This window comes from Pinus tabuliformis, chromosome 2_1 (genome assembly GCF_031772625.1).
Source record: "Pinus tabuliformis cultivar Carrire ecotype Pingquan chromosome 2_1, CPIR1, whole genome shotgun sequence".
Lineage (NCBI taxonomy): Eukaryota > Viridiplantae > Streptophyta > Pinopsida > Pinales > Pinaceae > Pinus > Pinus tabuliformis.
In genome coordinates, this window is record NC_142299.1 from 88,221,489 (window position 1) to 88,233,769 (window position 12,281).

Genomic DNA, 12,281 nt, shown 5'->3' on the forward strand with positions numbered 1-12,281 from the left:
CAAAATTAGATCCTATACTACGGGCCAAAACCATAGCATCAAGAATGGCGGGCTAAATACCATGGGCCAAACATAAGAAACCCCACGTGAGCGCGCTTCTCTGCCTTGAAGTGAGTGAACTGGGGGTACGCACCTCATGAACGGGTAACCTGCAGGTATGAACGCACTTCTTGGCCGGCGTACCTACGGGTACGCACCTTTTGAACCATTCACCTGCGTACCTCTTAATTTCAAACATTTTGAGAGCCTGATCAGAGCATTGCCACTTGAGGGTGTTGCCATCAAGTACAACATCTGTAACATAGAGCCATACCAGAATCATAATGCCAACAATTTCTGGTGTCTAGTGATGATTTGGTGGTCGTGGAGGCCCATTGTCCTTCTCCCTTGCACTCCTATGATGCCATTTTTTATTGCCCTCTAGGGTGGACCCACTATTTCTAGTGGTATTATACCTAGTACTTATCTTATGTGCCACCCCTCTTATACTCGTGGATTCTCTATTTCATCCTAGCCTCTGCTCTAGTCCTTTGTCTTACTTTTCTCTCCACCATGCCTCATTAGCAGACACGGGTTTGAAGGGGGGTTGTTATTGTTAGCTCTGCCACATATCTTTGATATTAGAGGATCAAAAGTGAGCTTGGTTGGTTCGGTTATGCTTCAAATGAGCTCATAATGGTTATTCTTGCCTTATTCCTTTGCCTCGCCCATTTTCCCTTCATCTCTGTTTCCTCTGTTGTTGCAAGCCCCAAGCACTAAAGCCAAAAACCCCATAAAACCTTAGTCATGTGTCTTCGCGTCTTATAGAATCTTCGCCTTTAATTATAACCGTTGATTGCCGCACACCAATCCAACAACTCTCATCGCGTCGGACCAAGAGACCCACTCGATTAAACCCCCACCATCCGATCACCTCCACCGAAGATCCAATGGCAGTCGCTTTCCCTGCGCCCACAAAGCTATGAAATTTTAACGCGCGATGGAGAGTGGTTTTCCTCTCTCCTCCGCCGCCACGCATCACGCGCCAAATGGAATTGCGCGCCCTCGCCCTTTACTACCCAACAACCCAAAGGTGGTGTGAGCGATACTGCTTACCGCTTAACCGCCTGACCTCGCCTGATAATCGCCATGTGCTTTAGCCATTTGATCACCGTTGGATCTACCTACCTGAGACTCAATGGCCCAAGTTCATCCCACTCCCGCTTCTTCTGATATCTCCGTCGACTCATCTCCGCTATTTGTCCTCCCTATCCGATGGCCGACCTTTCTCCCTCATCTAGCTCGTCCATTCGCCACGCAGTCCATGTCCCTTGACCATTCTGTGCACTTCAAGGATGAAGACGATCAGCTCACCAGTACCAGTTGTAGTTGCTCCTCAACAACCACATTTAACAGACAATGTGGCCGAAGAGGAAAAGGACAAAGCATGAGCATGTAACTACATTTAGTAGTCATGGACTGCATGGATACGAACACTCCAGCTACCCTAGAGGATAGCAGAACACCTGAAAAAAATCAGATTCATCCACCAAAGCAAGCAAACGCACTCATAGGCTCCATCAGGCAGTTATATGCAATTGGTGGTCAATTATGACACCTCCATACCTAGAATGGCCAAGTTCCTTTGTAATGAAACTCTATATATACCCACAAACAAGATGTAATCAAGGTTAATGGTTGATGTTTTGATGTGAGGTTCAACTTTTGGAGACTGTAACTATTTTGACACTTGCAGCATCTCGTCTTCATTTTTAGATAATACAAGCTTCTTTTGTTGTTAATTGCTCAGTTTCATTTATCTTCTCCTCTAAGCTATGCCTGATATGTTGTATTCTTGAACTCTTGATGTTTAGCATTGGAGTAGCTGCCATCCTATCTCTGTGTTAAAGTCTTGTATGTATCATTGAATAAGTTATTTGATTTCTCTTCATCTGGTGCCAGAGAGCTGTCATCCTGTCTGTGCATTAGTAGATTAGATTTGCAGACTTCTTTAACTGGTTGCAACCAGCCATTACATGGTCTTGTGCATCTACTGGTGTGGTCAGTATTCTCCATATTCACCCAATCTTAAATTGTGAGTAGTTGGTGGTCTAAAGCTTTGTAGTCTGGGGGTGTTCATGCATGTCTGGAGTGAAATGAAGTAGAAGTGGTTATCTAGCTTGGACAAGCATCATTCCTTCCATTCATCCATTTGCAACAATAAATTGAATTTATATGTTACCAGGCATCTTCGAGCTACAACCTAGGAGAGTTTCTTGGAATCCTAACATAATTGGCGCCGTTGCCGAGGAGAGGAGATTGAAGCTCAGCTTCCCTGGGAGAACGACACAGTTCCAGCTTTGATGATAGACAAAGTTTGGACACATTTCTGGTTGTAATCATCTATCTGGCGACTCTAGTAGAGGACCAACCTTTGGTGACTCCACATTACAGTTTTGGCTCAGTTTGTGAGGCATACTCGGAGAAATCCTCAGAAATCACGAGCTGACCCAGTGCTTGACCCTGAGAAGATTGTCAAGCAAAGAAAAGCATCACAGAAAGGGGCATCAGGATCAGGTATGCCTAAACCATTTTGTGTGTCTCTACAAGAAAGGCTTGTAGCTGAACATATATTTGTTGAAAATATAGAGCCTAGTATTATTAGTGAAAAAATATTGCCAGAGATTCACAACGCTCCTTGTCCAATAAGTTCCCCTTTGGATCTCAGTCCAAAGAAAGCCTCCCATACAGTCCATCATTTTCCTTTATCTCTATCATTCATTCCTCAGTCTTCTGTCATCCAAATGACCAGTACTCTTCCATCTACCCCAGTCATGGCAGGCCAACAAGCACCCACAAAGATGGAAAGAATCATAGCTGCTAGGTATGGACCCCTGGTCTTGCCTGTTCCTTTGAATGCCATGCCTGTAGGAGAGTATCAGAAATACATGCCTAAGTTCACTGGTATAGAGGGAGTAACAACTGAAGAACACCTTGAATCTTTTTATAGTTATGCTGATAACCTAGATATCAGTGAGGATGATGTGTGGATGAGAGCATTTGTCCAAAGCCTTGATGGACAGGCTAGAAAATGATTTAGAGAATTGACCCCTAGGTCCATAGCAGACATTGAAGCATTAGATGATGCGTTTTTGAAGCATTGGGGAGACAAAAAAGACCTACTATACTACCATACTGAGTTTGGAAACCTCAAGAGGGAAAATGGGGAATCGTTGTCTAATTTCAATAAAAGATTTAATCGTATGTATAGTAACATACCAGCTGAAGTAAAGCCTACCCCCACCTCTGCCAAACTCACTTATGCTAATGCATTTGACTCTAATTTTTGCCTGCTATTGAGAGAAAGAAGATGTGCCACTCTGGCCGAAATGCAGGATATAGCCCTAGAGGTAGAATCTAATATTATGGCTATAGAAAAGCTCAAATGTCATGCTGATAGAAGGAGGCAGAGAGGTGAGGCTTCTTCTTCCTCTACTTCATCTTTAGAACCTAAATTAGACAAAATGACTAAAATGATAGAGTCATTGGCCGCTGAAATATCTAAGCTGAAGTTTGAGCAGAGCTCTGGGAAGGCAAGGCTTCCAAACACATTTGATCCAAGAAATCCAAATCCATTCAGAAGAGCAAATGAACAATTGCAGATCATTCAGAGGGGCAAAGAAGTTGGTCAAGAAAAAAGGGTTAAAGCTCCTTTAAAAAATGTAGTCATGGAGGAGGAGCAGTTTGAAGAAGAGGATGAAATTCATTGTATGGAAGATAAGGGTAGTGCTCTCTTCTTGACATTGGCTGCCTATGAAGAATCATTACTCCAGGACCAAACCAGTCAAGAGTGGGATAAAGAGGCTGTTTTATAGACTGACGAATAGCAAATATATAATCTGAGGTCCAGAACAAGAAATATCAAGGAGAATCCTTTCCAAAGAGCTGATGTCCTCATAGAGCATCAAAACATCAAACAGAAAAGGCTAGCAGCTGACCTAATCATCCTCAAAGCACTAGCTCAAGAGGTAAGAGGTCCTGACAAGTCCCCTTCCCCTTTTAGCTTTGAATCAGAAGTCCAGAAGTTAAAAATATATGTGCCTCTGATAGAACTTACAAAGAGTGAAGTTTTTAGAAAGCCTATCCTTGATGCTCTTGAGCTAAAAGCCATGCAAGCCTCTACTGACTATGTCAATTTACAAGATGACAAACCTGCAGTTGTGCTTAGTCCAATGGCTGAACCTGCTGATGATATTTCCCCATCATTTTATGTATCCAAGACCATTCATGACAAAATCCTCCACAACTGCTTGCTGGATACAGGGACCAGCCACAATCTGATGCTCAAAGCTGTCATGGAAGAGTTAGGCCTTGACATCACCAGACCATATCATGATTTATTCTCATTTGATTCAAGGAAGGTGAAATGTCTAGGATTGATCAAAGATTTGGCTATTACCCTAACTCAACTGCCCATGAAGAGCATGATGATGGACATTGTGGTAGTAGATGTCCCTCCTAAGTTTGGCATGCTGCTATCCAGAGGGTGGATTAAGAGACTAGATGGGACATTATAGAATGACCTATCTTATGCCATTGTCCTAGAATTTGGGGGAGAAAGTAGGAGATTGTACAGAGAAGCACAGCTGGCCTACATCATTAGTGATGAGAAGAATCCTTCTAATCATCCCATCTATGCTGTGGATACTGATTTTGGAGCATGTATTCTCCAAATTGAAGAATCCCAGAAGGCCTTGTTGTAGCTCAAGAAACCAATAGTCCAAGTCATGGGAGAGCAAGGAAATCAAGTTTGGGAGATGTTCTTTGATGGAGCATGTTCAATGGAAACTACAGGAGCAGGGGTGGTGATGATATCTCCAAAACTAGAAGGCACACATTTGTCTTTTAAGCTGACTTTCTAAGTTACCAACAATATTGTAGAGTATGAGGCTCTGATATTGGGCCTCAACGCAGCTAAAGATAGAGGAATCAGAAAAATAAAGGTGTTTGGAGATGCTAATGTCATCATTCAGCAAGTGAACAAAACGTTTCAAGCGAAACACCCAAGGCTGAAAGCATATAGAGATGAGGTATGGAGACTCAAAGATTCTTTTGATAATTTTTGTATCTCATATATCCCTAAAGTCAGAAATCAGCTCGCTGATTCCCTTGCTGTGTCTGCTAGCATGTTTATCCCTCCCATGCCTCCCAAACTAGTTTATGAAGTTCATATGAGATATAGACCATCCTTGTCTGATAATGTCCAGCATTGGAAAGTTTTTCAAGATGATGATGAAGTGAACAGGCTTCTGCAAGTCATTGATGATTTGGGATTTCAGTCAATCCTAAAAAGTCACAGTTTGCTTTAGAAGAAGGCAAGTTGTTAGGACACATTGTTTCTGCTGCAGGTGTCAGAATTGACCTAGAAAGAGTAAGAGCAATACAGACCTTGTTTGTCCCAAGGTCAAAGAAGGACATCCAATCCTTTCTGGGTAAGATAAATTTTGTAAGGAGGTTTATCCCAAATTTTGTAGAACTTGTAAAACACATCACCTCCATGTTGAAAAACGGATCAGAAATCAAATGGACTGATGCAGCAAGAAGATCTTTTGAATCCATCAAGAGAGCTATTATGGAAGCTCCTACTTTGATCAGCCCAGATTACAGCAAGGAGTTCCATATATTTTCGTTTTCCTCTGATGACACCCTTGCAACAGTTTTATTGCAAGCAGATGAGGAAGGTTCAGAGCATCTAGTGGCATTTTTTAGCAAAACATTAAGGGATGCTGAGCTGAGGTATGATATCATTGAAAAACAGGCATATGCTCTTATCAAATCTTTGAAAGCTTTCAGAATTTACATTCTGCATTCCAAGGTAATTGCATATGTGCCCTCTGCTTCAGTAAAAGATGTCCTAATGCAACCTGATGTTGATGGAAGAAGGGCTAAATGGATTGAAAAGCTTATTGAATTCAACATAGAATTGAAGCCCACCAAGCTTGCCAGAGGCCAGGGCCTTGCTAGATTAATCACTGAAGAAAATTGCAGAATGCTGGACATGAATTTGATAAGCACGAATTCAGAGGACGGTCAGACAGAAGAGGAAACAGTTGAACCAAGGCAAAATTAGTCATTGGCAGAAAATCTAGCTTCTTGTGAATGGTATTCTACAATAGCTCAATTCTTGCTGAAGCTAGAAGTTCCTCCAGGCCTTAGTTCAAGCCAAGCCAGAACTATCAAGCTCAGGGTAGCCAAATACTACATTCATGAAAATCTACTCTACTGGAGGGACCCCTCTGGGATTCTTTTGAGGTGTCTGGACAAAGAGCAATCCATGGAGGTTATGCAGCAGTTTCATTCCAGCATATGTGGAGGGCATCACTATTGGAAAACTATAGCCCATAAGATCCTCAGAGCTGGATATTATCGGCCCACCGTATTTGCTAATGTCTTTTCATTTGTTAAATCTTGTGACAGGTGCCAAAGATTTGAAGGGAAACAACAATTGAAGTCCCTGCCCTTAAAGCCAATACGTGCTAGTGGCCCTTTTCAGTAGTGGGGCTTGGATTTCATAGGGGAAATCAATCCACATTCCAGTGGCCAGCACAAATGGATCTTAGGAGCCACTGATTAGTTCACTAAATGGATTGAGGCCATCCCTGCCAAAAAGGTTGATCATCATGTGGTCATGAGGTTCTTGACAGAGAATATCTTCACCAGGTTTGGCTGTCCACATAAATTAGTCATAGACAATGCAGCAGCCTTTAGGGCGAAAGAGTTGGTGGACATGTGTGAATCAACGGGAATTAAGCTAGTTTATTCCAATTCATACTACCCTCAAGGCAATGGTCTAGCAGAATCTTCCAACAAGAGCCTGATAAGGATAATTAAAAAGTTGTTGGAAGAAAACAAAAAGAATTGGGATTCTAAGCTCAAGTACGCACTGTGGGCTGACAGAGTGACCACCAAGGAATCCACAGGGAATTCTCCATTCAAGCTGGTATATGGCACCGAGGTTGTATTCCCAATTCAGTTAACCCTCCCCATGGCAAAGTTTTTACAAGAAGAGCAGAATGGGGAAGAGGACATGGCAAAAAGAATTTGTGATCTGGCAATAGTGCATCAAATCCAGGATTAGCTGGTTGAGAAGTTTGCAGCAAATCAAAAGAGAATCAAGGAAGCCTTTGATAGGAAGGCAAAGACAAACAGTTTTTAGGTTGGAGACTTGGTTCTTAAGTGGGATGCACTGAAAGAGAAGAAAGGCAACCATGGGAAGTTTGATGCTCTATGGATGGGACCTTTTGTCATCACTCAGATCCAGGGGAACAATACTTTCATGCTGAAAAGTATGGAAGGAGAGACAATTTTTGATGGCCCCGTAAATGGGCGATTTTTGAAAATTTATGTTGTTTAAGGTCTTTAGGCCTTAAAAGTTGTAAATTTGTTGTTTTATAAGCGTTAGTGTAAGCTTAATTAGACTCCATGCCCAATGGAACACTAGGAAATTTTGCTAATTTGGTTTTCACAGGAAAGGCCATGGTCTTCAGTTCTTGAGACCGTATAGGAAGGATCTCATCCCCAAAAGGAGCCAGTGTTAGCTCTGCTACATATATTTGATATTGGAGGAGCAGAAGTGAGCTTAGTTGGTTCTGTTATGCTTCAAAAGAGCTCATAATGGTTATTCTTGCCTTTTTCCTTTGCCTCGCCCATTCTCCCTTCATCTCTGTTTCCTCCGTTGTTGCAAGCCTCAAGCGCTAAAGCCCAAAACCCCATAAAACCTTAGTCATGTGTCTTTGTGCCTTACAGAATCTTTGCCTTTAATTACCGTCGTCGATCGCCGCACATCGATCCAACAGCTCTCGTCGTACCCGACCAAGAGACCCATGCAATTAAACTCCCACCATCTGATCACCTCCACTGGAGATCCAACGGCAGTCGCTTTCCCCACACCCACAAAGCGATGAAATGTTAACACGCGATAGAGAGTGGTTTTCCTCTCTCCTCTGCCACCATGCATCACGCGCCGAATGGAATCGTGCGCCCTCGCCCTTTACCACCCAACACCCCAAAGGTAGTGCGACCGATACCGCTTACCGCTTAATCGCCTAACCCCACCCAATAACCGCCATGTGCTTTCACCATCCGATCACCGTTGGATCTACCCGCCTAAGATCCAACGGCCCAAGTTCATCCCGCTCCTGCTTCTTCCGATATCCTCGTCGACTCATCTCCGTCGTCTGTCCTTCCGATCTGATGGTTGACCTTTCTCCCTCATCCAACTCATCCATTCGCCACACAGTCCACATCCCTTGACCATTCCATGCACTTGAAGGATGAAGGTGATCGGCTCACCAATACCAGTTGCAGTTGCTCCTCAACAACCACATTTAATAGACAGTGTAACCGAAGAGAAATAGGACAGAGCATGAGCATGTAACTACATTTAGTAGTCATGGACTTCATGGATACGAATACTCCAACTGCCCGAGAGGACAGCAGAACACCTGAAAAAGATCAGATTCATCGACTAAAGCAAGCAAACGTACTCAGAGGCTCAATCATGCAGTTAAATATAGTTGGTGGTCAATTATGACCCCTCCATACCTAGAATGGCCAAGTGCCTTTGTAATGAAACTCTATATATACCCACAAATAAGATGTAATCAAGGTTGATGGTTGATGTTTTGATGTGAGGTTCAACTTCTAGAGACTATAACTATTTTGACACTTGCAGCATCTCGTCTTCATTTTTAGCTAACACAAGCTTCTTTTGTTGTTAATTGCTCACTTTCATTTATATTCTCCTCTAAGCTACGCCTGATATGCTATATTCCTGAACTCTTGATGTTTATCATTGGAGTAGCTATCATCCTATCTCTGTGTTAAAGTCTTGTATGTATCATTGAATAAGTTATTCGAGTTTCTCTTCATCTGGTGCTAGAGAGCTGTCATCCTGTCTGTGCATTAGTAGATTAGATTTGCAGACTTCTTTAACTGGTTGTAGCTGGCCATCGCATGGTCTTGTGCATCTACTGGTGTGGTCAGTATTCTCCATATTCACCCAATCTTAAACTGTGAGTAGTTGGTGGTCTAAAGCCTTGTAGTCTGGGGGTGTTCACACATGTCTGGAGTGAAACGAAGTAGAAGTGGTTATCTGGCTTGGACAAGCATCATTCCTTCCATTCATCCATTTGCAACAATAAGTTGAATTTATATGTTACCAAGCATCTCCGAGCTACAACCTAGGAGAGTTTCTTGGAATCCTAACAGTTATCACTTTGTACTTTCCCAAGGCTATGGAGAGAAACCCAAAGGTAACCACAAAACCACTTGCAAAGTTGGGAGCTAGCCCTTCTAGCTTCAGAGAGGGATCTGTCTATTTGATTTAGATTTTTGTCCTAAGGTATAAGGCTAGTTATTGGGTTCTGAGGTTGGTTATTTCAAAATTTTGGTTGAAATTGCAAGGAAAGTCCATTGGGTAATGGAGTCATGAATCTTTGTGTGATCAAATACAAAAATGACAGAGCATTTGTAACAGGGCAAGGTATGCAAGTTTTTGGATCTTTAGAGCATGTATGAAGTAAATATGATGAAATGATTTAGATTAAAATCAATATAGAGCATGCTAGGATGAATTCTATACTTAGTATCAGAGTGAAAACATAAATATTGTTTATAAGCCAGAGCAGAGTGTATTTAAACAAATTCATCTCTTTATCTTCTTTAAACAATAGAGATAGAAAAAATATATGGAAAACTGAGGAAATAACAATTTCACATGAGAAGGAACATCACCAATTGCTTGACATAGGAATCCTGGAACAAACTCTCTGTATTATTGAAATTGATCACTTCAGTACATGCACAACTTACATCAAAATGTTTTCTTTCTTCATACAAGTTCCAACCTTTTCTAAGTCCTATTTCTAAATATTTATAGAAAACTATTACATCTTAGATCAAATTTCAAAATAAAATATATTTACAAAATAATATCTGTTAAAGACAAAGATATTTTAGATATAGAAGAAGAAAGATAGGGAAAATTTGCTGAAAATTTGTTGCGTTGTTGAGGTTATGTAGGAATCCGGTGATGACTGTAGCTATTTCACTGCAAATGTTGTTCCTCTGATGCCGAAAATTATATGTTTCAGTTGCACTTCACTCGATCAATTCTAGCAACTAGTCCCACCTTTCTTCACTTGGGATAGGAAAGTTAACCATATTTATGAACCTTTCATCCACTTTGGTGTGAGTGTCAAAAGTTGGCTTATTGACAAAAAGGTGGTGGATTCCATGTTGAATATTCAAATCAAACTGTATGTCCTATATGAATACTTCTCCACTAATAACTCCTTTGCGCTTTACAAATTTGGAAGCATCAACACCTATGTTGCACAACTGTTTTTGGTAGTTTTCTAATGGAATCAATTTTCCATTAGAATTCCTCAGAGTAGGTAAACCCTTTTCCTGCAGCAATGTGAATTTTATGTTGAACCTCTTGACCTGCAACTCAAGGTCGTTGCATTTTGTTTGCATCACATGAGAGTAATAAGTGATTTTATGAAATCAAGAGTTCAAGCAACCAAGTTATAAAACTCTAGCAAGTGTTTAAAGCATCAACAATAAGCAATAGTACAAAAGGGCCTGAATTCAAAGTGAGCAAGCTAACATGGCGACACACATTCAACTATCCCAAATTCTTAACAATTTGATTTTATCATCAGCTAGCAACATGGTGAACATCAGCAAAACAACTCTTGCTAATATTCAAGTGCATCCTCAACATGCACATGAAATGATTGAGTTCCTTCAACTGGAGTCGCAACTACAAAGAACTGAGTTGCTAGAGAAGAGTGATGCTTCCAAGTCTTTGAAGAATACGAATACCGCTGATGATTCCAAGTCACTGATCCAACCAACTTCGAGTGTTGAAGTGGTCCCTGATCCAGTTCAACTTTCTTCCAAACCAATCATCAAACCATGGGAATAAATCCAAAGTAACAGAAATCGACGAGGCTTAGTATATGTCAAAGATGACACTAACTTTCATATCCCAAATTATTCAAGGCCCAATAAGTTTGTCAGTGCAAGTTTTCTTACATAGATCACATCGGCTAGTTCTGAGAAAGTTGAAGATAAACAGATATACACACAAACTAAAGTTGCAGTCTGGTGCGACCCTAAGGCTACACAATCAATATACCTCATTGGAATTCATTTTCCTTATTAACAACCCTTTAAAGTTCTATGTCACATATATGCATCGGAGGCGTTTTACTGGCATCCAGCCTTAAAACCTCGAAACTTGGATCAAAGATGATCCATTCAATCACCTCGCTGAACACCCCTTTTCCATTAAAAAACCATTGTTTTTCATATCGGGACCCAAACCTTTGAAAAAGCTTGAAAACAAAGCTTCTTTTCCTTTTGGGACTGAAATCCCTTTTAAAACGTTAAAGCTGTGCTTTTCCACCTTTTAGACTAATTATATGTATAAGCGTCGCAAATCTAGATCTGGCCGATCGGGCGGGTCAAATTAGATCGCAATATTGGTGGTTGAAGGGTTCAATAATCCACAACTATCGGTGCTTCCCTTATCAAAGGTCCGATGCAATATCATAATCGCTGTCGGAGATAACAATATGCTCGCTCAATGCTTTATCGCTCCACTGCAACACCCTGATGCGATATCGATGATCGCTATCGGCGATTGGCAATGCGCTTAACACTAAATAAACTCTTGCTCTGATATGCCTGTGCGATATAAGTCTCGGACCCGATAGGATCCAAAACTCCCAAACATAATATTTCAAATCCACCTATTTGAATCCGCTAGTGTTTTAGCGTGATTTCCCTTTAAAAAGGGTTTTCGGCAATGTGACATGGAATTACACAGGGCGATGCGATTTGGGGTTTTTACGGACCCAATATCATTCAAAACCTCTGTTTAAAATATTTGAGGTATGGAATCTCCGTTTAAACGCAATTTGGCCAATACTTAGTGTATTTTTGGGTTTTCTGTCCGCGAACCCAGATTACACCAATCTGCCTTAAACATGGGAATTTTCCACTGCAAAAGATGAAAACGTAGAGCCATCACCAAACTCACCTGAATACAGGGAGAAAACAAACATTCAAGGCCTCCACAGAACGTTATATCATAATACACACGCGTTTATTTATTCAGCATAAATACATTACAGAGCCTTCGGCCTTCAACCTCATCACATAGCTAAAGTCCTCTGTCTCAAAGAAATACATTCAATCACACAATTTCACCCTATAAATCAATTCTCTAT